Source organism: Carcharhinus amblyrhynchos, chromosome 11, assembly GCF_965287045.1.
Source record: "Carcharhinus amblyrhynchos chromosome 11, sCarAmb.v2.hapA, whole genome shotgun sequence".
In the NCBI taxonomy this organism is placed as follows: domain Eukaryota; kingdom Metazoa; phylum Chordata; class Chondrichthyes; order Carcharhiniformes; family Carcharhinidae; genus Carcharhinus; species Carcharhinus amblyrhynchos.
The window spans coordinates 53,310,339-53,333,548 of record NC_137334.1 but is presented as its reverse complement, the minus strand read 5'-3'; the positions used below and the strand labels follow the sequence as shown (position 1 = coordinate 53,333,548).

The 23,210-nt window shown below is 40.4% G+C and overlaps 2 non-coding genes across 2 annotated transcripts; both read left to right on the top strand.

Moving 5' to 3' along the window:
- Positions 1-21,055: 21,055 nt before the first annotated feature.
- On the top strand, positions 21,056-21,126 carry trnag-gcc (transfer RNA glycine (anticodon GCC)). Its single transcript has one exon. It is a non-coding gene; the product is annotated as a tRNA-Gly (tRNA).
- A 330-nt stretch (positions 21,127-21,456) lies between these two features.
- On the top strand, positions 21,457-21,528 carry trnaa-cgc (transfer RNA alanine (anticodon CGC)). Its single transcript has one exon. It is a non-coding gene; the product is annotated as a tRNA-Ala (tRNA).
- The last annotated feature ends 1,682 nt before the right edge of the window (positions 21,529-23,210 follow it).

The following is a 23,210-nucleotide window of genomic DNA, read 5'->3' as shown; positions in this document are numbered from 1 at the left end:
TGTAGCCACTGTATGGATGCCAGCAAGGGCTACAGTGATGGGGTAGCAGTGCAGGACCAATATCCTGGACCAAGGTCTCTATGTCAATCTGCCAGCTTTGATCCAGCCTTGGCATCACCTCAGATTAAAGGCAGATGGATTCCATTATCTGTTGCAATCTGAGGAATGTAGCTGATATCCCTTTCTGATATTTCCACAATTAGAACATAGAACATAGAACAGTACAGCATAGTATAGGCCCTTCGGCCCTCAATGTTGTACCGAGCAATGTCCAAACCTGAGATCAAGCTATCCCACTCCCTATAACTCTGGTGTGCTCCATGTGCCTATCCAATAACCGCTTGAAAGTTCCTAGAGTGTCCGATTCCACTATCACAGCAGGCAGCGTATTACACACCCCAACCACTCTGAGTGAAGAATCTACCTCGGACATCCCTCCTATATCTCCCATCATGAACCTTATAGTTATGCCCCCTAGTAACAGCTACATCCACCCGAGGAAATAGTCTCTGCACGTCCACTCTATCTATCCCCCTCATCATCTTATAAACCTCTATTAAGTTGCCTCTCATCCTCCTCCATTCTAAAGAGAAAAGCCCCAGCTCCCTCAACCTTTCCTCATAAGACCTACCTTCCAAACCAGGCAGCATCCTGGTAAATCTCCTTTGCACTCTCTCCAATGCTTCCATATCCGTCTTATAGTGAGGTGACCAGAACTGAACACAATATCCCAAATGTGGTCTCACCAACATCCAGTAAAATTGCAACATAACCCCATGGCTCTTAAACTCAAACCCCCTGCTAATAAATGCTAACATACTGTAAGCCTTCTTCACAGCTCTATCCACTTGAGTGGCAATCTTCAGAGATCTCTCTGTTCCTCCACATTCCTCAGAACCCTGCTGTTGAGCCTGTAATCGGCATTCAAGTTTGTCCTACCAAAATGAATTGTTGCTGCAGCTCCAGCAATTAATTTAGGACCTAGACTGGAAGCTTGTCATCTGACTCAGACTCAGCAGAATCATGACCTCCAGCTCTCTGAGTGCCAGCAACCTTTTAGGTCCCTGCCTCCACCTACTGTGGACCAGATTGTGCACTGTGCTCACAAGATTGTGTCCCTGAGGCTGCTCCAGAACTTGGTTTCAGCAAGTGTGTGTCTCTGCGCTGGTGGAGGGTAAGGGTGAGCACTGTGATGGGCCTTCTTCTATAGTGCCCTCTGCTTCCTCAATCAAGGTGTCACTGGGGCTGGAGCTCAGGGCTTGGCTTGTAGGTGGCCTCAGGAACTTTCTACAGGCACCTATAAAGAAAGGAGAAATCATTAGTGCATGGCAGACAACTCAAAAACAGGACAAAGCACTCATGGTGGTGATGAGCTGGTCCAGGATGCTCAATCACTATTGGCACAGATGCGGTTGATGTCCTTTCCAGCCAGCTTTTATGGCACAGTTTTCGAACTCCATGAGGACCTTGATGTTGAGCATGCCCTCCTAGTCTGGGACTGTTCCCTTTTATTGCGTACAAGCCTGTCCTGCATGAAGACAGACAAAGAGTATGAGTAAGGCGATGCCAGGGTAGATGATAAAGATGCCTGTCATATGTGGGTGGTGAGTAGAGCCATGTGTGAACACGCAAGTTCCAAAGTAGATTGGTGTAAGAGTGAATAATATTGTTTCTTGTTCTAGCAGTGAAAAAGATGCCAGTGAATATGTGATGGACTTAAGAGTGTGTACGTTGTGAATTGAGTTACCTTGGCAGAACAGATGAGATCATCCACTCACTTCCCACACTGAGTGACTAGCCTCTACTGTATGACATTGACACAGGCCACCATTGCCACCCCTTCCCAAATTGATTTGTGACCTTGCAGACCTCCTGCAGCCAGAGCACTGATAGAGGACATTTGATCAGGCCTCAGCCGCAACCAACAGTTGCTCAAGTGAAGCATCACTGAATTTTGGACCACCAGCATACTTCCCTTGAGGAGCCATGTCCTCCACTGAACAGTCCTGGGCTGCAAGCATTGATAAAGCTGTACATAGGTGCTATTCAAACGTGGCACCCCAAGTGAGGAAATAGTGAGCTGACAACAGGTAGGGTGAATGAGAGGCTGCCTGCCAGCAACCTAGCATGTTTTGCTTGCACACATAATTAATGACGCATGGAATGGACAATATGACATGAAACCTACCATTGTCACTGGTAGTAAAAGACAGTTTTTCACATCCACTCCTGTACTTAATGCAATGGACAGGAAAATCTCGTCCATAATCTGGGGAATCGTGGAGTTATTCATTTTAACAATGAGATTAGAAAAGAAGATTTTTTTCCAAAAAGGACAATCTTATAAATGCTGATGTTCAGAGGTATTCAAGTGGACTTGTACAGGGAACACAAAGTTAGCATGCAAGTACAGCAAGCAATTAGGAAGGCAAGTAGCATTTATTCCAAGGGGATTGGAGTACAAGATAAACAAATATCTTCTAATACCATTGTGGGGGGAGAGAGGTCATCTGACTGAATAACCCCCCAAGTTGAAATCTCTTTAATATAGCATGAAAGTGCAAACAGTCTTCAGTCAGCTGGAAAATCTGCCAAAGAAGCAGTAAGAAGCTCTATTCTTGCCCCTCCAAAATTAAGATCCTGGGTGGGATTTTGTGGCCTCGCTTGTCCCAAAACCATAAAATCTTGCCCGAGGTCAGCAGACTTTTCCATGGTTTGTCCCTTGCCTGCTCCGATTCCCATGGTGGGTAAGACAATAAAATTCCGGCCCTATCTCTTACAGTTTGAAAATCCATCACAGAGATGGTGAATTTTTCATTGTAAGGAACCTCAGGCGAAAAGTCATTGACTTCTGGAAGACACAGATTAAAAATAAAATTTCTCCAGCAATTGTAATTACATGGGTTTCAACTCCACTCCTGGAATCTAAAGGAATGTGGAAACATTTCTGCCAAAGCCACAAGTGACCATCTAATGACTCAAATGTCAAACTCTCAAGATTCTTATTTTCAGCATTGAACTTTAATTTTGTTAAGAAAATAAACACCTATGTTATAACTTATAAATTGTGCATGTTTTTGTGTGTGAGAATGGGGGGGGGGTCAAGATTTCAAGATGTGGGTTTACCTTTTCAAAATATTTTCCTATCTTTACTTGGGTAAGAGCAGGGAGGGGTTTAGTTGAAAAGAAACCAACCCCTTTTTGTTTTAAACCTGAAGAAAGCCTGTCGGACTTGTTTCCTTGCAATCATCATGTAAAATGTTCAAACAGATATTGAGTAAATTTTGTCATCCTCCTAAATTCTTGAAGAAAACTCGTTATGGTCAGACTTGGAGTGGTAGAATAGGGGAGTCATTCTTATTCTGCGTCACATGGCTGTACCAGTAGCATATTGATAAATCTGGACAAACTTCCTCTGATGCCATTTATCCTTCCTGCTTCTTTGTTCCTTTTCAATTTACAGGTATTTGACTAGATAAAGTGAGAGATCATTGAAAGCAGTGACTCAGATGGAGACCGTTGAATAAAAGCACATTGCTGCTGTTACGTTCACTTCCCATAAACCTAACCACTGTTAATGTTCACTTGAAGAGGAAAAGATTAGCACTCTACATATGCAGAACACAAGAACCAGAAATGTGTACACTTTGTATTTAGATGTCTTATATTCAGTAGCAGATTAGCACATTTAGTCAGGTATTGTAATTTCTGTACAGGTGGTGAGAGGGGAGGTGGTGTCTGTTCAGTGCCAGGAAGAAAGCAGTAGAGGGACTTTAACTGTGAACCGAATGGATGGCAATGGCAAGGAAGCAAATTCAGAGACTTTATATTATCTGACCCCTGTACGCGTTTACTGACAGAAGCTGGCAGGCTTTACTCACCTAGTGTAGGAGGTAAATCATGTGATTTTTTTTCTTCAGAAATGAAAACTAATAAGATTTAAAATAAGCAAGCTGAAAGAAGCATGGAGAGAACATATAAAAGGCACAGTGGAAAGGAACAGTAATAGTTTTAAATCCAAAATAATGGAGACTTAAATATCATAAAGGTTAATGTTCTGTCAGTTAAATTAGGTTTGGCAACCATGCCATTAACACATTCAGTTCATTCTTGTGTCCAGCAGCAGTAACCATGATTGGTAAAAGGCAAAAGATATGGTTTTCAAACTGATGAAGTAGGCAGTAAAAGATATAGAAAATCACTTTGTTATTGCTTGAATTGATATGACTGACAATAACGCTTTAAAAGTAGTGAAGCAGTACTGTGAAATTGGATCTTGCTACAGTTTCTTGCTTGCTCACTAGCAATAAACTGTTAAATGTAAATACAATCTAAGCAGAGTGGCCAAGCTGGTCTATGCAGTTTATCAGCTGTGCGATCACAAGAACCCTGAGCAAAAAATAGAGCCAATATTCTCCAAGTGAGTTGAGCAGACATAATAAATGCAACCCTGATGAAAACAGTTACACATTAAAGTGAAAAAAAAAGATTACATTGCATCTGCACATGTCCACTCATTCCATTCCTCTCTATGTCCTTTCAAAGTTTATCACTATCTTCCTCAATTCACAATATGTCCAAGCTTTAAATCTTTGGCTAATGTTGAAACTGTGCCCTGCATATCTTAATCTAGGTCATTAATACATATCAGGAAAAGCAATGAGTCCTAACACTGACCCTTGGGGAGCTTCATTCCAGGCCAAAAAATAAATACTCACTACTACTCTGTTCCCTGTCACTAAGCCAATTTTGTATCAATGCTGCGACTATCCCTTTTCTTCCATCAACTCTAGCTTTGCCTGTTACTTGGTACTTTATTAGATGTTTTTTGAAAGCTTATATATATTACATAAAGTGCATTAACCTCATCCACCCTCTCTTTTATTTTAGACTTCCACCATCCATAGTCCTTTGCTCTTGCAGAAATAATTCTAATGCACTGCTGCAAAATTTAATAGCATTCAGTTATGTTTTCCCAATATTTCTGGGTTTTCTGATCGCTGTCGCATGATAGCCCGCACCCACCCCAATCCCACAACTCCCCAACCCCCCTCCACGCCCCTGCCCTGGGTCCATTTCAATTTCACCTTCCTGTAAATATTAGGCCTTTATGTTCTGATCTATCTCTATACCACAATAGACTAAGAGCTGCCTTGAACATATTGACAAATTTAAAGCCCAAGCTTAGATTAGTATGAAACTTGTCCAACAATTTATGTTGAGGAAGAAATACTTTATGAATTTCAAAGGCAATTTTCAGCACTCCCTGACTAGCCATGCAAAAATGCAAGCTTATCGTCAAACTCACAGTGAACTTCTCAAAATTGCCGCATTTTAAAACAAGTTAAACTTCCTAGAGAAAATTTGGGATAGTGCATAATGACAAAAGGGCTTTACAATGATGAGAAGGCTCATACAATGGCACTCAACCATTCCCATCCAGAAACGAAACAATTGAAGCTATGGAATCACATTTCCACTGGTAATAAATTGTTTTTGGAGGAAGGTAAAATATTTATATTTAAAATATTTTTCATTTTCCTTTCTGTCTCTCTTTGTCTCTTAATGCAATCTTTCTATCCTGCTCATTATTTCTCTTTTCTATCTAATTTGATTTTAATTCACCCCATTTCCTCTCTGTTGATTTCTTATTCTTTATTAATGCTCAAATATTATTGGTAAAGGAAAAAGGCTGTTTGAGCCATTATTCAGTAGATGGCCCATTGACATTGTTACCAGTTTGCACTTTCAACAACTTGAGGCTCAGAGTTTCCAAGCTGAATGCCAAATGCCCCATTCCCATAAATTCTGTGTCATTCATCTGTCCATGGACAATGTCCAGTTTATGTTAATGTCTGTAGCATGTATAACATGCTGGTTTCTTTTCATTTCATGTTACTAAAAATCCTCCTCTATGTATGGTATGCTTTGTTTATAAAGCACACAAGAAACAATACTTTTCACTATATACTAATACATGTGACAATAGTACATCAAATCAAACGGACAAACTCAGGGTAATGTAGCGTAGCCAACCTACCTAACCTGTGTGTCTTTGGATTGTAGGCGGGGAACTGAAGCATCCAGCGAAAACCCATACAGGTGCGGGGAGAAAGTGCAAATTCCACACAGGTTATTAAAAATAACAAATTCCTAAATAATTAGTTGATTATTGCATGCCAATTGAGATAAATTTCATAGATGCTATACTGATTCATCCGAATATTATATTCACAAAAATACAAACATTCAAGCATTTAAACATTTAACAGACCCTCAAAAAAGATTCAGCTATACTTACAAAACAACCCTTCTTTCCCAAACAGTCAGATGCAGTCACCCAAATCCTTTTAGACCATCTAGGAGAGATAGGAGTCCACAGATGCTGAGTGGTGTCAGAACCTACACTTTTCCCTGAATACTGCCATACTCCAACTGCACAGTCCCGCCTGACTGAGCTCTTTTATCCAAGTCTATCCCCAAATCCCCAGCACTTAGCACTTCAGGAAGCTGAAAGAAATGGGAGGTCAGGAGAAATGTGGGAGAAATGGAAAACAATCTAGACATCAAGAATAAAATTGAAAAAATTTTAAAAATTAAGGTATAGGTAAAATTTGAAGTAACCAACTGAAGCTTTTGATTTCCTTAACCATTTATGCAGTCTTTGGGGAAACAAATGATCCTTGAGCCCATCCGTTGAGATATTATTCACATGGTGCTGGAGGCAGGTGGTGTGGTGCACAATTCCCAGTGTGATCTCTTGTGCCTAATCCCTTCCTTCCCACCAAATGTGTGCTAGCTGCCAAATTTGGCAGTGAGTAATATCTAGCTACCTGACCTGTTCTTGTGGGTGAAAGCTGATTAAAACTATTATCTGTCCACATGCACCAACTGATTGGAACTATTGATATTTGAAATGACCCTCTCAACTTTGATCAGGCTGAGTTCCAGCTGGCACTGGATGTTAAGTGGATACATCTGGTGATATTTGGATATTTAAGCTCTTTGTGCTGCAGTACTTTCAAGAATGCAGAGATAAATTCTTAACTGGCCCCAAATATCTGTAGTATTCCAGAATATCCACAATATCCACAGATGAATATCTTCATTTTGCAGGTTGCTTAACAAATTTCAAAAAATGTCATAAAGATCTTTTATTGGGTCATTGATCCATGTCCTAAAAATCATTATATCTTTTCAGATGGAATGGTCATGCCTAATGGTATGAATGCCACTTCCTCTATGTCAATGAACCTGGCCCTGGGATTAGGAGCAGGGGCAACACCATTCTTTACAAGACTGTAGGCTCTTTACATGTTTCTCTTCCTCATGCATGTGACTTGTAGACTCTTCATGTATGTTGCCAATTGTTGGAAAATTCAAGGTAGCTACCCCAATCACTTGAATAACTTCTGAATCAAAATTTTCTCTTAAAAACAGGGCAGGGGGTGCTTTGGAGTTCTGGTCTTCTGATCTCAGCAGCTGGGGAGAAAGATAGTCTCATACTCTAGAGAGGAACTTACTGCTCCTTTTTCTCTATCTGCTTCTGCTTCTTTGTATCCATGTTCCGTGATTCTCTTAGCTGTCCTCTTGTTAAATATCTAAATTTTTAAGTATGGGTATCACTGATGCTATGAATGGCTAATTTTGATGCAGTGATTGGGGTACTCTGTGTACTTATGATGGGATCCATATTATTTTCTGGTAGTAGTCTGCAGCATAAAAGATTATTATTGCTGTGGCCTTGTAATATCTATTTGGTAATGTGCCTGCAGATCTTTGTATGCCAGATCAGATGTTTCTCTTGCAACTTCTTTGACAACACTCAAATGATAGATATACTGCTTTGATAAGTCTCCAAAATTACACTCCACATCTACATTTCTCTAGGAAGGGGTATGGCTAAGTTAGAGCCTTATCCTTCCTTGAGGGGCAATGGTTCCAGTCATTCACCAAAGGTTCAACGTCTTCTTCCTCCAAGCCACATACAGAGAAAACCAAATAATCCATTCATTTTAATTTTTTTTATTATTCGTTCATGGGGCGAGAGCGTCGCTGGCTAGGCCTGCATTTATTGCCCATCCCTAATCGCCCTTGTTCAGAGGGCATTTTCAAGAGTCAATCACATTGCTGTGTGTCTGGAGTCACGCTAAGGCCAGACCAGGTAAGGATGACAGATTTCCTTCACTAAAGGAAATTAGCAAACCAGATGGGTTTTTCCAACAATCAACAATGGTTTCATGGTTAGACTTTTAATTCCAGCTTATTATTGAACTCAAATTTCACCATCTACTGTGGTGGGATTCAAACCCAGGCCCAGAGCATCACACTGGGTTACTTTAGGTTACTTGTCCAGTGATGTTGCCACTATGCACCATCTCCGTATGTAGTGTGGGTGAAGTAAGAAATGATGTGGAGATGCCGGCGTTGGACTGGGGTAAACACAGTAAGAAGTCTCACAACACCAGGTTAAAGTCCAACAGGTTTATTTGATAGTAAACACCACAAGCTTTTGGATTGCTGTTCCTTCGTCAGGTGAGTGGAGAGTTCTGATCAGAAACAGGGCATATAAAGGCACACACAGTTTACAGACTACTGATTAGAATGCGAGTCTTTACAGCTAATCTGCTATTCAAGTTCTAAAGGTGTAGATAACATTAAGCATAGGTTAAAGAGATACATATGGTCTCCAGACAGGACAGTAAGTGAGATGTTGCAAATTTAGGCATGGGGGTTACAGATAGTGTGACATGAACCCAAGATCCCGGTTGAGGCTGTCCTCACATGTGCAGAACTTGACTATCAGTTTCTGCTCAGTGACTCCGCGCTGTCGTATGTCTGAAGGTCACCTTGGAGAATGTTTACCTGAAGATCAGAGGCCGAATGCCCGTGACTGCTGAAGTGTTCGCCAACAGGAAGAGAACAGTCTTGCCTGGTGATTGTCGAGCAGTGTTCATTCACCTGTTGTCATCTGCATGATCTCCCAATGTACCATGCTTGGGATATTACAATGTAATACATTGAGATATTACAATGAATTTATGTTCAATGTCCCACTTATAAAAAGATGTTTGGAAGCAATGCAGAGGAAAGGCTACCTCACACTTCTTTTGTTGTGCAATTTTTTTATTAATTGACTTTTCTTTCTGAACAGATAATCAAATTGTCACAAATGTTAACTAAATCATGAACATTACTCACAGAAACTTAAAATAATTTATTAAATAACTTGATTATAATTATCCATTTGGTCAAATTTGGCCATTTCTATCAACTATTAAAGAAACTTTTTGACATTGTCCACATTCTGTTGATTAAGCCAATTACTGGATTGATTCAAGCAGTTGTTGAATTGACCCAAGCATCCATTGTCAATTTAATATTTTTACAGGCCAAATTTAAAATGAAGTAAATAATGTTTAAGAATCTGCACCACAGGCAGAAAAGGAGAGAATATATTTTCTTTCCCAAACATTACATTTGGAAGTAAGCATTTTGCAGAGCTGCGTTTTTCCATTAAGAATCACTCTAGAGGAAACCATGCCCCTGGGTATACATTGCTGGATTCTCCAATTTTATATTAGAAGCTATTACAGTAATATCATTGTACTGCATTATATGAAAAGCACATCTGTCTGCAATGTGCTTTTGATAAATAATGTGCATTTGAAATGGTGCAATCTGTGTCACAGGACAGTTGATAAGTTAGTGAAGACCGGGCCCACTTGATGTAAGAGGGCCATTTTGAACAGATGATTCCAGAATCTTTTCCACTAAAGGACTGTTAGACTGAATATCATGTACACCATGTGCTAGAAATGTGGAAGCTTGTCAGGGTCAATGAAGAAGTGAATAAAACTAAGCCTTTGTTGCTAAAATATGTTTGATTTAAGAATGACTAAAAGTTAGATGAAATTCCACTCACTATATTATTTTAACTGAAACAAAATATATCAATCCAAAGAATATCACTTGGATGCATTATCACATTGTATGATGGCTTTAGGGGATTGTCAATAAATCTCCTTTTGGGCCTCATAGAGTATGACCTCCCAGATGAAATGAGTGGTGGATCACCCAATAGGGAAAGAGCAGCAGGGCATTTAAAACCAGGTGGATTCACACTTGCCAGGGTTTTAAGAACTCTGAGGCTTGACCTGTACGTTGTAGCCGCAGAAACTGCCCGTTGTAAATGCAGAATGTTGGTGATGGAAGACTGGCTTTGGTGAGATTATTACAAATGTGTAAATGCTAAAGTGATAAGTGGAAACAAGAAATGGTCATGGCAGGTTTTACAGCTACTCCAATGGCTGAATCTGCTGGATCTTCTGAAAGCAGTTCTTATTATATTTGATCAATGAAGTTTAGAGGTGTGTGTCTAACAGATCAATGTTTTTCTTTATTCATTCATAGGACATGGAGGTTGCTGGCTAGGCCAGCATTTATCGTTCATCCCTAGTTGCTCTTGAGAAGGTGGTGGTGAGCTGCCTTCTTGAATCGCTGCAGTTCACGTGCTATGGGTTGACCCGCAATGCTATTAGGAAGGGAATTCCAGGACTTTGACCCAGCAACTGCAAAGAAACAGCGATATATTTCCGAGCATGGAATGTTAAGACATGAGGACATGGCACACCTTTGTCTTTGACAATAGAGGACAAGATTGAACAACTTTCTGTCAGTTCTGGGATGTAAATAGATACCCTTGGCAGATGATGTGAAGGCTTATGACAGCAGTAAAGAGAAGAATATGTGAAGGAGTATAAGTGGTAGAGCACAACCCCGTTTGACCTCACTGTGGATGTCTAAGAGTTTTGATGTCTTCCTGTGATAGCAGACTTACTGTGATAAAGAGAGACCTTCCTCAGTGCTGTTCCATTCTGCAATATGAACATTGAATGAGAGACTTCAAAGAGTCAATTTCCACCTAAAATCAAATCAATTTTGTTTAATTTAGCAAGTAAATAAAAACTAATACTGAGATTAGTAGTTAGGTTTTGTCCCAGCCTTAATACAGGGGTATACAAATTCTCCAGGAGCAGCAACAGCTACTTAATTGGTAGCCAGCTGAAATGGGTTTTTCAAAAGATTGGATTAGTGTTTTTTTCAGGAAGCAGGCCTTTTAGCTGAGATCAAGCCCAAGATCACTGGCAATGCCTTTTCTTGTCAGCTTGGATTTTATAAGTCTCTGTTGTGGGAACCATGAATTGGATTCAATTTGAATTTGAATTGTTTTTTGGAGCAAGCAAGCAGTTGGATTAAGGGCTTGCCCTATCCACTCTGCATATGATTTTGTAACTTTAAGTTATTAGAACAGAGACAAAAAGCTCAGGAAGGCCAAGAAGTGGACACAGAAAGAACACAAGCTAGTGTATTATTTCAGCCCATTGTCTTCCTCTGAAACAAATGTGGCAGAGATTGCCATTCCAGAGCCACACCAGGTGATGCTTAACACAGAACTGATGCAAACCATCATCTTACAAAATGGAAGGTTGTCACAGAGGAACTTTAGATGTAAACAGTGCCTGCCACAGGTAGCTTTTCCGTTGTGGGACAGGATGTTTTGTGCTATTTCAGTACAGGATTTAAAGACAAAATTATAACTGAATTAATCTTACATTTTGGATGAAGGAGATAAAAAGGCTCAAAGGTCAGTTTACATCCTTCTGTCCGAGTTCAATAATTTCAGATCATCAGAACAAAATTAAGCAGGAGAAGACCATATCGCTCTTTGAACCTTCTCCATCACTCAATACAACCATGAGTGATTTCTATCTCAACTCCTTTCCTGTCCACTCCCTTGATTCCCTGAGAGATCAAAAACCCATCACAGCCTCAAATATGATCAGCCATGGAAACATTTAGAATGGAAATTCCATAGATTAACATCCCTCGGAGTAAAGACATTTTTCTTTATCACAGTCCTAAATAATCAACCTCTCATTCCAAGATGGTTGTTCTAGATTCCCAAGCCAGGGGAATCAAGTGTCTACTCAGTTGAACTCCTTTAGGATTTTGTACGTTTCAATGAAGTTACCTCTCATTCTTCTGATTCCTGAGAGTATAGGCCCAATTTACTCAGCCTCTCATTTCATCCTAAGAATCAGTCTAATGAACCATCCTCAAAGCAAGTATTTCCTCCCTTAGATACAGAGACCAAAAATGTGCACAGTACTCCAGCTATGGTCTTGCCAAAGCCCTGCTCAATTGTAGAATGATTTTATTTTTGTACTACCTTGCAGTAAATGCTAATTGCTTGCTGTATGCTAACATTATACATTCCTCAAATGAGTACACCCAAGTCCCTCTGAACATTAGTATTTAAAATTTCAGGTCTTTAAAAAAATGTTCAGGTTTTGTATTCTTGATATTAAAATAAGTAACTTCACATTTCCCCACATTGTACTCCATCTGCCATCTTGTTCTGCATTCAATTAGCCTGTCTATATTTCTTTGCAGCTTCTGAAGTCCTCCTCACAGTTTACATTCCCACCTAGCTTTGCATCATCAGGGGGCGTACTGATTATGTCACTGAATTAGAAGTCTATAGTCCCAGGCTAATGATCAGGGACATGCATTTGACTCCCACTATGGCAGCTGGTGAAATTTAAATTCAATTAATAAATTGGAATTGAAAAAAAGATAGCCTCAGTAATGGTGACCACAAATCATTGTCGATTGGTTCACGAATGTTCTTCAGGGAATGAAATCTGCCATTCTTACTGGTCTAGTCTGCATGTGACTCCAGACACACAGCAATTTGGTTGGCCCTTAACTCTCTGATATGGCAAGCCACTTGATTCAAGGGCAATAAGGTTTAGGCAGCAAAAGCTGGCTTTGTCAGTGATACACATGTTGCATGAAAGAAAATAAACTTTGATACACTCCTTTTCGTCTTTTTGTCCATGTCATTAATAAACATTGTATGTAGCTGAGACTCCAGCATTGACCCTTGCTGCATTCCAAGAATTACAGCCTTCTAAATTGAAAATGTCTTGTTTATTCCCTACTCTCTGCTTCCTGTCTGTTAAGCGTCATCCCTTCTCATTATCTCAACTCCATGAGCTCCATCTTGTGCATTAACCCTTGAGTGGCACTTTATCAAATTCCTTTTGGAAATTCAAGCACATCCACCAGCTTCCCTTTAGCTACGATACAAGTTACATCTTCGAAAAACTTTTAAAATTTGTCAAACACCACTTCCTGTCCAGAAACCATTTGAATTTCTTTGATAATCAATTAGTTTCTACCTCAACGTTAAGACTTGCTTAATAATAGATTCCAGAATTTTACTGACAGCTGGTGTCAGGCTAACTGACCTAAGTTCTCTGTTCTTATGTTCCGAAAGTAGATCATAGCAATTGCTGCCAGTTGTTCAGGCAATAAGTGAAGGCACTGTTTCCACTCTTGCCATTTACACCTCTTCTGGACCCATCTTTTGTTTCATTATCTGTCCCATATTCCCTTCCTTAAGCTTTGCATCATGATCCCTTTTGTCAATCACTCCTACCTTCCACCTTATCACAGTGCTGCCTTCTTGTTCTTTCCTGCCTTGGTTAAGCTGCCTTTGTACTTGCTTAAAACCTGTAACATGTTCCAGACCGGATGAAAGGGTACCTGAAGCGTTAACTTGGTTTCTTCATATATAGTTGCTTCTTGCCCTGTTGACTACTTCCAGCATTTTTCTATTTTTATTTCCAACATCATAACATTTTGTCTGTCAAAGTTTAGTGGTGGAAGTATGACTGGAATATTTGAAATGGATGCCCGGTCTAAACAAACCAGGAAGGTACAAAAGGAGGTGGCAGAACAAGTAAATCCTGAAAGCAACACAAAACATCCTTCCTAACCCAGAGCTTTGTCTTTTTTTATTCATTCATGGGACATGGGCGTTGCTGGCTGGCCAGCATTTATTGTCCATCCTTAGTTGCCCAAGGGCAGGTGAGAGTCAGCTACATTGCCCTGGCTCTGGAGTCACATGTAGGCCAGACCAGGTAAAGATGGTAGATTTCCTTCCCTAAAGCACATTAGTGAACAGATGGGTTTTTCCAACAATTGACATTAGTTTCATGGTGAGTGTAGGTGTCTGACTTTTGGCTGCAATTTTATCTGCGTGGCATCACTCCCTTCATCACTCTTCTCTTCTCTCAAAATAATACACAGTATGGAGATATTATTGCTGCTTGTTGATTGAAAATGGCATTGCAAAACCTAATAATCAGCAGTGTTAACAAAACAAATGGCATAGCATCCCAAGTTTGGCTTTTGTCTTCGATATTCCTTTGGCCACCATTTTATTAATTGTTCCATAAGTATTTTGAGTATTTTAGGTTAGAGGTGTTCCTTTATTACCTAATATCTAGCATAACAAAAGCATAACTCAGCGTATATCAGATGAATTTGGTTGTGATATGAATGAAATATTAGTGTCTTTTTTTAAAAAAGTGTCTTCAACCTCTTCGAGAATGTGCAGACACTTGCTGAAATATAGACAAAGAATTATTTAGCAGTTATCATCAGATTTACTTATTTCAACCATTAGAAGTTGTTTTTATGTAATGATGAAAAATAATAAACATGCTATGCTTCCCACAGCAGCAAGTCATCTGGTTTGTTTTAAACAAAATCATTTCTCATTAAGCCTTTGCACTTATTGCCAGACTGCCAGCCTCATCGCCCCAATTTTCAAAATTTGGTCTACTGACAATGTTACAATAGATGTGACTTACTTTATCATAGACTAACTAGCTTTCCAATGAGAGGGTCATTGGAGCAGTGGGTTAAAACAGTCAACATTTTTCAAGTGTTTAAAATAAAACAGAAGAAATCTGTAAAAATCAGGAAAATGTAGAGCAAAGTAAGATCTAATCCATCAGAAAATCACATTAAACCTAGCTCCTTAAAATTTTAATTAGCTATTTTCTAAGGACCATTTTCTAACTTACACGAAAACACTCTGCTTCAACAACTACTTATATTTAATTTTTTAAAACTATCTGTGAAAAAATGGTCAAGAATTCCAAAGCATGAAAGCCGTGGCTATGACTCATCTTTCATTCCCTCACCCTGCAGTGTAAATATCTCCCACTTTCTATGCCTTCTGGCTTTGACAAAGGGTCATTTGGACTCAAAACGCCAGCTCTTTTCTCTCCTTACAGATAGTACCAGATTTTCCAGCATTTTCCCTTTTGGTTTTGGATTCCAGCTTCCGTAGTAATTTGCTTTTATAAAGCTTCAATAAAGTCCATCAGTAGTACTCTTAAGCTGCAAACTCCAAAAAATAATAATTAAAGTTACTTTTTCCTCCTTTAAGTTCCCATTAGTTTCAAAAGCAACTGTGACAACAAGTAGTGTCATGGAAAAGAATGATATCCTTTCTTCCCTTGAGTACAATAGGCTGAATTCAGAAATGGCAAGAAAAGCTAATGAGGTTGCTAAAATTAAAGAAAAGTACAGCCAGTCTGCAGGCCAGCATGTACTCCAATGCTAAGATTTCCAATGAGAGGATCATTGAAGCAGTGAGTTAGAACAATCCAGTGTTATTGCTACTATTTTTCTAGAGTGCTGAAAACTGCAAACGATTTTCCCAGGTGAGAAAACTTTCTCCTTTAAGATCCGTTCATTCATGTTTCCTGCTGTTTAGTTTATCAATGTCATCCCATAACAAAATGAAAATTAAAAAGAAAAAAAATCTGTAAAAACCACGAAAATGTAGACCAAAGTAGGATCTAATTCATTCCCTTTCGTATTCACCTGATTGGCCTGGGAATGTAAGCCTACCAGCTTACAAATACTGTAAATGCCCATATTCATTAATTTTAAACATTTTTTTTCACAATTACTTAAGTCATGATGTAGACAACTTCTTGAACGTCAGAAACACAAAAGTAATATTGATCAAACAAATTTATCAAATAATTTATTTCTAATTATTGTGTTATGGGGATTAAATCATGACAAACAACCCAAAGTCATGTTTCAGTAATTGTCTTGTTAACCTGTATGACAGAGGGACAAGCTATACAGAGAAAAAGGTCAAAGAATTACAAACATAAGCAGAATTACAGACATTTTTGCTATTCGCATTGGACATTACTACTTATAATAGAACAATTTGGACTGTGACTAGAGTCAGGTAGCTTACAGCAAAAACTACGAACAGGACCACAAGCAGACCTAGAACAATCTCTTAAGTAAGGTCTTTTATAGGTCATTCAATAAGTAGAGTAGATTTTGATCCTTGGGCTAAACCACAAAGCAAGAATATAGCCAAAATCCAGGATTGAGACACTTAGGGCAATGCTGGAAGTATGCTAACCTAAACGGCCCTGTGTCTTGGCAATCGGTTCAATTGTTGCTGTGAAAATGCTGACTATTACAGGTGCATTAATAAAACATGGCTGGAGACAGTCTGGTTGTAATGCATAAATATGGATAAGAGGAGTTCAGCATAGGGGTTAAGGGCAGAACATAGATCAGAGTCATAAGGTTAATTGGGCTCTATTTGTTTATGTGGGTTGAATAACTCAAATTACATTAGCTGGAATAAAGTATTTCAAGCAGTATCATTATGATTTTATTTAAGGGTTGGACAATGGGTACCTAGCATTGTCCCAACTATAAGAGATTAAGGTTTTAAGTTCCATATAATTGGCTGTTACATTTACATTCAAATTTGTTGTCTCTTGAAGAACAACCTATATATAGTTGTCTTCTTCGAAGGAATACTGTAAAATCAAACAGGAAAATCTGGGTATGTGATATATAGGCAGGAATCTTCCGGCCCCACCCACCGCAGGAATCATTGCAGATGGCACAGAGAGTTCGACAGACTAAAAACATGTCTTGATCTTGTGCAGGAATTTCTAGTCCCGGGGTGAGGATAACCAGAAAATCCTACCCATAGTAATAGTTGAACATTCTGTTATACTGCCCTCTTTTGGGGAGGTGTAAATAAAGTTGTTCAATATGGCTACCCGAAGTTGAGCATGTCATCTAGTGCTGAATACACACACACACACACACACACACACACATATATACATAGCTCTTAGTATAATACACAGCAGAAAGATAGTGATGAGGATAGGATGGAATTCTTTTCTACTCTTCATTTGAACAAAACAATGTGACACACCTTTTTGAACTTCCAAACTTGATTTTGAGGAGGTTTGAGCAGTTTGAAAGATTGATCTATGTGTGCACATTGTATTCAATAGCTAATCGAAAAATGGCTCTTAAAACATATTTGGAGACAATGGAGGAATTCAACCCTAATAAAAAGAATTGGTAAGATGAACAAAAGTTGCACACTTGGTTTAAAGCAATTTTTTTAAAAAGTTTATTAGTGTCACACGTAGGCTTACATTAACATTGCAATGAAGTTACTGTGAAAATCCCCTAGTTGCCACACACCTATGCCTGTTCAGGAACACTGAGAGAGAATTTAGCCAATGCACCTAACCTAACCAGCACGTCTTTTGGACTGTGAGAAGAACCGGAGCAAACCCATGCAGGCATGGGGAGAACATGCAGACTCCGCACAGATAGTGACCCAAGTTGGGAATCAAACCCAGATCCATGGCGCTGTGAGGCAGCACTGCTAACCACTGTGCCACCCCATCATAGGAAGTCAGGCGGAAGTAAAAGTTTTCTCATCATAATGGGACCAGATGCTTTTCACAGAATTGTTACAGCACAGGAGGCCAATCAGCCTTTCGTGCCTGCACTGGCTCTGTGCATGAGCAATTTAGTGCCATTCCCTGTTACTCCCGGAAATCCTGCATATTCTTACTTTTCAGATAACCGTCTAAATTCCCTTTTGAATGCTTTGATTGAACCTGCCTCCATAACACTGTGCTTTCCAGACCTTAATATCTTGCTGCATGTCACTTCTGTTTCCTTTGCCAGTTACTTGAGATCCAGGCACTCTCCTTCTCGATTATCCCTCCAATGCCTTTGAGGTAGTGCCTAACCAGTACTGTCTTAGAGACTCCCAGTACGATGGACTGTGTTGAAATTAAAGAGATTCTGAATTCATATTGTAGGTCGACCAGGAATGAAGTGACCAGTGTTGGGTGGTGTTGTTGGGGATAAGCATCGTTGGAGAGACTGGGCTGTGTGGGGGGTAGTGAGCTGTGTGTGGGATTAGTGAGTGGTTTGGGGGCTGTGGTGAGTATTGTCAGGAGGGGGTGAGCAGTGTCAGGGGAGTGGTCAGTAGTGTTGGGAGGGATTTGAGTAATGATGGGGCAGGGATGTGAGCAGAGTCCATTGAGCTGAACACTCCAGCAGGTTTACTTAGATCTGTGTTTCTGAGCAGATTTTAAATCTTCCTACTTAATTATTGCACTTGTGAGTGCGTGTCAGGATCCCCTCAGAGTCCCAGTGTTGCATTAGCAGTTTTTGTTAACTTGTTCACCTCTCCTGGTCTCAGAAGATTCAGGCAATTGATTCTGATCTCTCCCCACAGATGCTGCCTGACCTGCTGCATATCTCTAGCATGTTCTGTTTTATTTCAGATTTCCAGCCTTTGCAATATTTCACTTTTGTGTAATGGGGAAAATTACTGTTGTCTTTCTGAGTGTTATAAAACAATGTTAAATCCATGTTTGTACAGCTGAAGCTACAGCTACGATTATCTTATAAGAGCACCCCTCTGAATCCATATTTGAGAGGAAAGGAAGATGATTAGGAGAAGTACACTGGGTGGGTACGAGAGATATGCTGAACAGCAGTGCTTGCATTTTAGACATCCTTTTTAGATCTACCTGTGTGGTGCTTTTTATGTACAACCACAAATGTTTGGAACTCAAATTATTCAAAAAACCTGCCTGCATGACAATGTTTGTTGAAAGAATGCCACAAGTGAAGTAGGTACATTCCCAGTCAGATATATTGCCTATTCCAGGAGAAGGACAGCTCTGTTAGTTTCTTTAAAGTTTGCAGTAATGTTGAAGTAACCGATTCTACGCTATCTTTGTCAGACCTACCAATCTTTAGAACACACTTTTTTCTACCATGAAATTTACCAACACTTTGCTTCGCAAAACCAGTAATTGAATTATATTTATTTTAGAAGGCAGCTAAAAGGAGGAAAGAACCTACAATCTATAATGTGTGGTTGGATTCCACAGTGTGCAGTATATACTGTACCACTAAATTCATTATGTGTTACTGAAGCATACCATTGATACCCGGGAACATTGGTCCCAATGCTTGGATAGATCAAGGGAATGTTAAAGTCTAGTCCACCTCAGGTCTCTGAGATTATTGTAGCCTGCATTGCCATGCAAAAGATCTTAATAATTTCACAGAGGAAGAAACACAACAGTCATTCAAAAACCTTCAATTATATGGTAATGGTAGAACAGCAGTTCCATATCTTGTGCTTTGCTCTGGGGCTGTCACATGATACAGGTGGAAATTCCTAATCTTGACATAATTTTTACCTGATTACTTTTCTATCTGCAGCTCTTGCCGAAGATTGAAACAATGCTGTCAGGTGGAACTTGGATCTAAGAACATCAAATTCAGACACGCGCAGCAGATTCCCAAGACACTAATTGTCATTTGTAAATGCTGCTGATTGGTATGTGAGGCCCATCTCTTCAACCATGATTTTGTTCATCATCCTCTTTCTCTCTCTGTTCAATATCTAACACTAACATGTAAAATATTTTCAAATGGTCTCTACATATGCATTGCAAATTATGCCCTGCTCCTTATGCAGTTCTGAAAAGAGTTACAACTGAAGTTTGTTCCCATGTATTCACATAATGGATGTGAACCTATAGCATTTACATTATTTTAAATCAGCTGTCTATTTACTTTATTAATCGCTGCTTTCCAGTGATTGGATATATCAAGCGCCAAGTCGAATAAAACCCCTCGGACATTCCGCTTCATCCTAAACTATTTTAATATTGCTCAGTAATCTGTCAGTTACCCATTTCTTTCATGTGATTCCACTTCCTCTGGTTAATTGTCACGCTGCTTATCTGACCCCCAGTATTGGACGAGCAGAAATTTCCTCCAACTAAATAATAGAAAGGTGAAAGTCTTCAGTCCTCATCCCAGACTCTGCTTTCTATCCACTGATTCGATCGCCATCTCAGGCTGAACCTCACCTTGCTGTCCTATCTAGCCCTTAGATGAGCTTCTGACCCCATATCCACGCCATCATGTGCAATGACCACCTCCATAATATTGCCCATCTTTGCTCCAGTGCTTCAGCACAAGTGCTGCTTGGAAGCCTTTGGTACTATTCGACTTGATTACTCCAGTATGTTTTCCTGGTCATCCTCCATTTTGCACACTCTGTAAACTTGAACTCATAAAAAAAAAGCCCTGCTGTTTGTATCATTGCTTGCACCAAGTGCAGTTCAGCCACTAGCCCTTGGCATCCTTAATTTGGCCTTGCCTGTGTGGCCTCTCCCATTTACAGTGTCTACTTTAGCTGCAGACTTCCTCCACTTGGTACCAGAAGGACGATGAGTTTTGTTTTTTTTCTGATGAATGCTGTCATCAGGGCCCAGCTAGCAATCAGGGCACCTTTGTTTTCCTTTCCTCACCATGCTCACTCAGAGCAGCAAAGAATCTTCTAGCAAATTCAGACTGGATTGAGTTCAGAGTTTGACAAGAAAATTCAGTTTGACGAGCGCCAGGGGCCTGGGTTCGATCCTCGGTTTAGGTCACTGTCTTTGTGGCGTCCGCACGTTCTCCCCATGTCTGCGTGGGATTCCTCCCGGTGCTCCCATAGTCCGGAAGACGTGCATGTTAGGTGCATTGGCCATGCTTAATCCTCCCTGAAGAGGCACCATGTGGAACAGGCATGATGTGGAACATACCTGAACAGAGTGTGGTGACTCGGGTATTTTCACACTAACTTCATTGCAGTGTTAACCTACGTCTACTAGGAAGCTTAACAAAATAAAATTGAATTAATGAATAAGTGTCTGCCCTGAGCGTTGGCGCAAGGAGATTCACACCTGTGCACAGTTACACAGCAGTGACCGTTAACGGTTGCAGTTGTATAGTGGCTGCGCGAGGAGCTCCTTGTGCATCGGTGGTTCAGTGGTAGAATTCTCGCCTGCCACGCGGGAGGCCCGGGTTCGATTCCCGGCCGATGCAACAATGTTTTTTTTCCCCCCTCCCTTCTTTGCCCAAATTAATCACTTCGTTTTATTACTTTGTTTTTAGAAAAAAAGCTCGTTGATAACATTTGCAATTTTTACGTTGCGGTCAAATCAAAGGAAGCAAGTTAAGCCCGCGAATCTTACCGATCCTGGAGTGAAAGGTTGGCGCTGGCCTAGTACTCGTCAGAGACAAATCTCCAGCCGAGTGATCAACACAGCAAGAAGGCTTCATCAACTAAAATTATATTTCTAGCCGCCCTCCCGCCCCCGCTAATGTCCGATTTGAATCCACTTCAGCCATTATTTAGGGCCAGTTTTCGGGCTTGGGGATGTAGCTCAGTGGTAGAGCGCGCGCTTCGCATGTGTGAGGTCCCGGGTTCAATCCCCGGCATCTCCAGGAAGCTGTATTTTGTTTATCTCCTCTATGAGAAGCTCCACTTTATCGCAAATTAATTGCAGAGGATGCACAATTATGGCCTCAAAATGAATGAAAATAAAAGAAAATTGAAGCCCGAGGAAGTTTTTTTTGCTCTCAAAATTGCTTGAAAGCCAAAGGAAAGCCACGAAGAAACAAACACAATGTGCCCAAAAAGAAGAAATTTACGTCTGTATGTACATAAAAGTGTTTTTGATTTGGAAAGTAAGATTTTTTTATTTATGGACTAGATCTTGGAATTGGGTTACACTTTCTAACAGAGTGAATTTACGCAAGTACATAAAGGCTTTATGGAATGTGTCTTAAACTCAGGCAGTCCTGCCTGGAGAATAAATAGTACAATTCTTAACCATTTTCAAAACATTTTTTTTAAAGAGGATTAATCATACCCCTATGACAAGTAATATTTAGCAATTTATAATTAGCCTTCGAGGTGCCACTTTGCACCAATACTGGAGGTGCCCAATATCATGTCCATAATTTGCTAGCCCAAAGAGGACCAGAAATCCCTGTGTGAATCTGCCAAAAGTACATCAGCTGTTATTTCATTGTTTCAGAAAAATCTTGGACAAAGACTAGGCTAATAATTCCAAAATGATTCTGATGGGTTGAAGCAACTTTCGCTAGAACCTCAATCTGATTGTTTTCTGCCACTTCAATTCATTAGGAATGGAGGAGAGTGGTGCGGGGGTGGGGGGGGGTGCGGTGTGGGAGATGCCGCAGAATAGAATCCCCACAGTGTAGCACAGTGCAGAACATAAGAACATAAGAACATAAGAAATAGGAGCAGGAGTAGGCCATCTAGCCCTTCGAGCCTGCCCCGCCATTCAATAAGATCATGGCTGATCTGTCGTGGCTCAGTTCCACTTTCCCGCCCTCTCCCCATAACCCTCAATCCCTTCTCTTATCAAAAACCCATCAACCCGCTTCTTAAAAATATTTAGCGAGGCAGCCTCCACCACTTCAACGGGCAGAGAATTCCAGAGATTCACCACCCTTTGAGTGAAGAAGTTCCTCCTCAACTCCGTTCTAAACCGCCTCCCCTTTATCTTGAGGCTGTGCCCCCGGAGGCCATTCAGCCCGTGGAGTCTGTACCGACCACAATCCCATCCAGCCCCTATCCCATAGCCCCACGTATTGACCCTGCTAGTTCTCCTGATACTAACTGGCAATTTAGCATAGCCAATCAACCTAACCTGCACAGCTTTGGAGGAAACCCACACATACACAGGGAGAACATGTAAACTCCACACAGACAGTGACTCAAGGCCGGTGCCAAACCCAGTTCCCTGGCTTTGTGAGGCAGTGGTGCTAAGCACTGTGCCACCGTGCCACCCCACTGCCTCTGTAATATCAGTCCCAGGCATTTCAGCAGACACTGCACTTGTTAACCAGGTGTAGATTCCATTCTGGCTGTAAAGAGGCCATTGAATGTAGAAACTAGAGGTAATCAACACTAAGGGAATTGCCTTTACGGCACTACCTCTCCATTCTCCAAGGAAATTAGGAATTTTTTTTTGATTGGCCCAATTGCTCTTTTCTGAGATTTGCTTGGGTTCTGCTCTAATTTCAGTCTCCACAGTGAGGTTAGCTCCTCTGTTGGGTGTCCAACATTCTGACCTTTCCAGTCATGGAATTTTGAT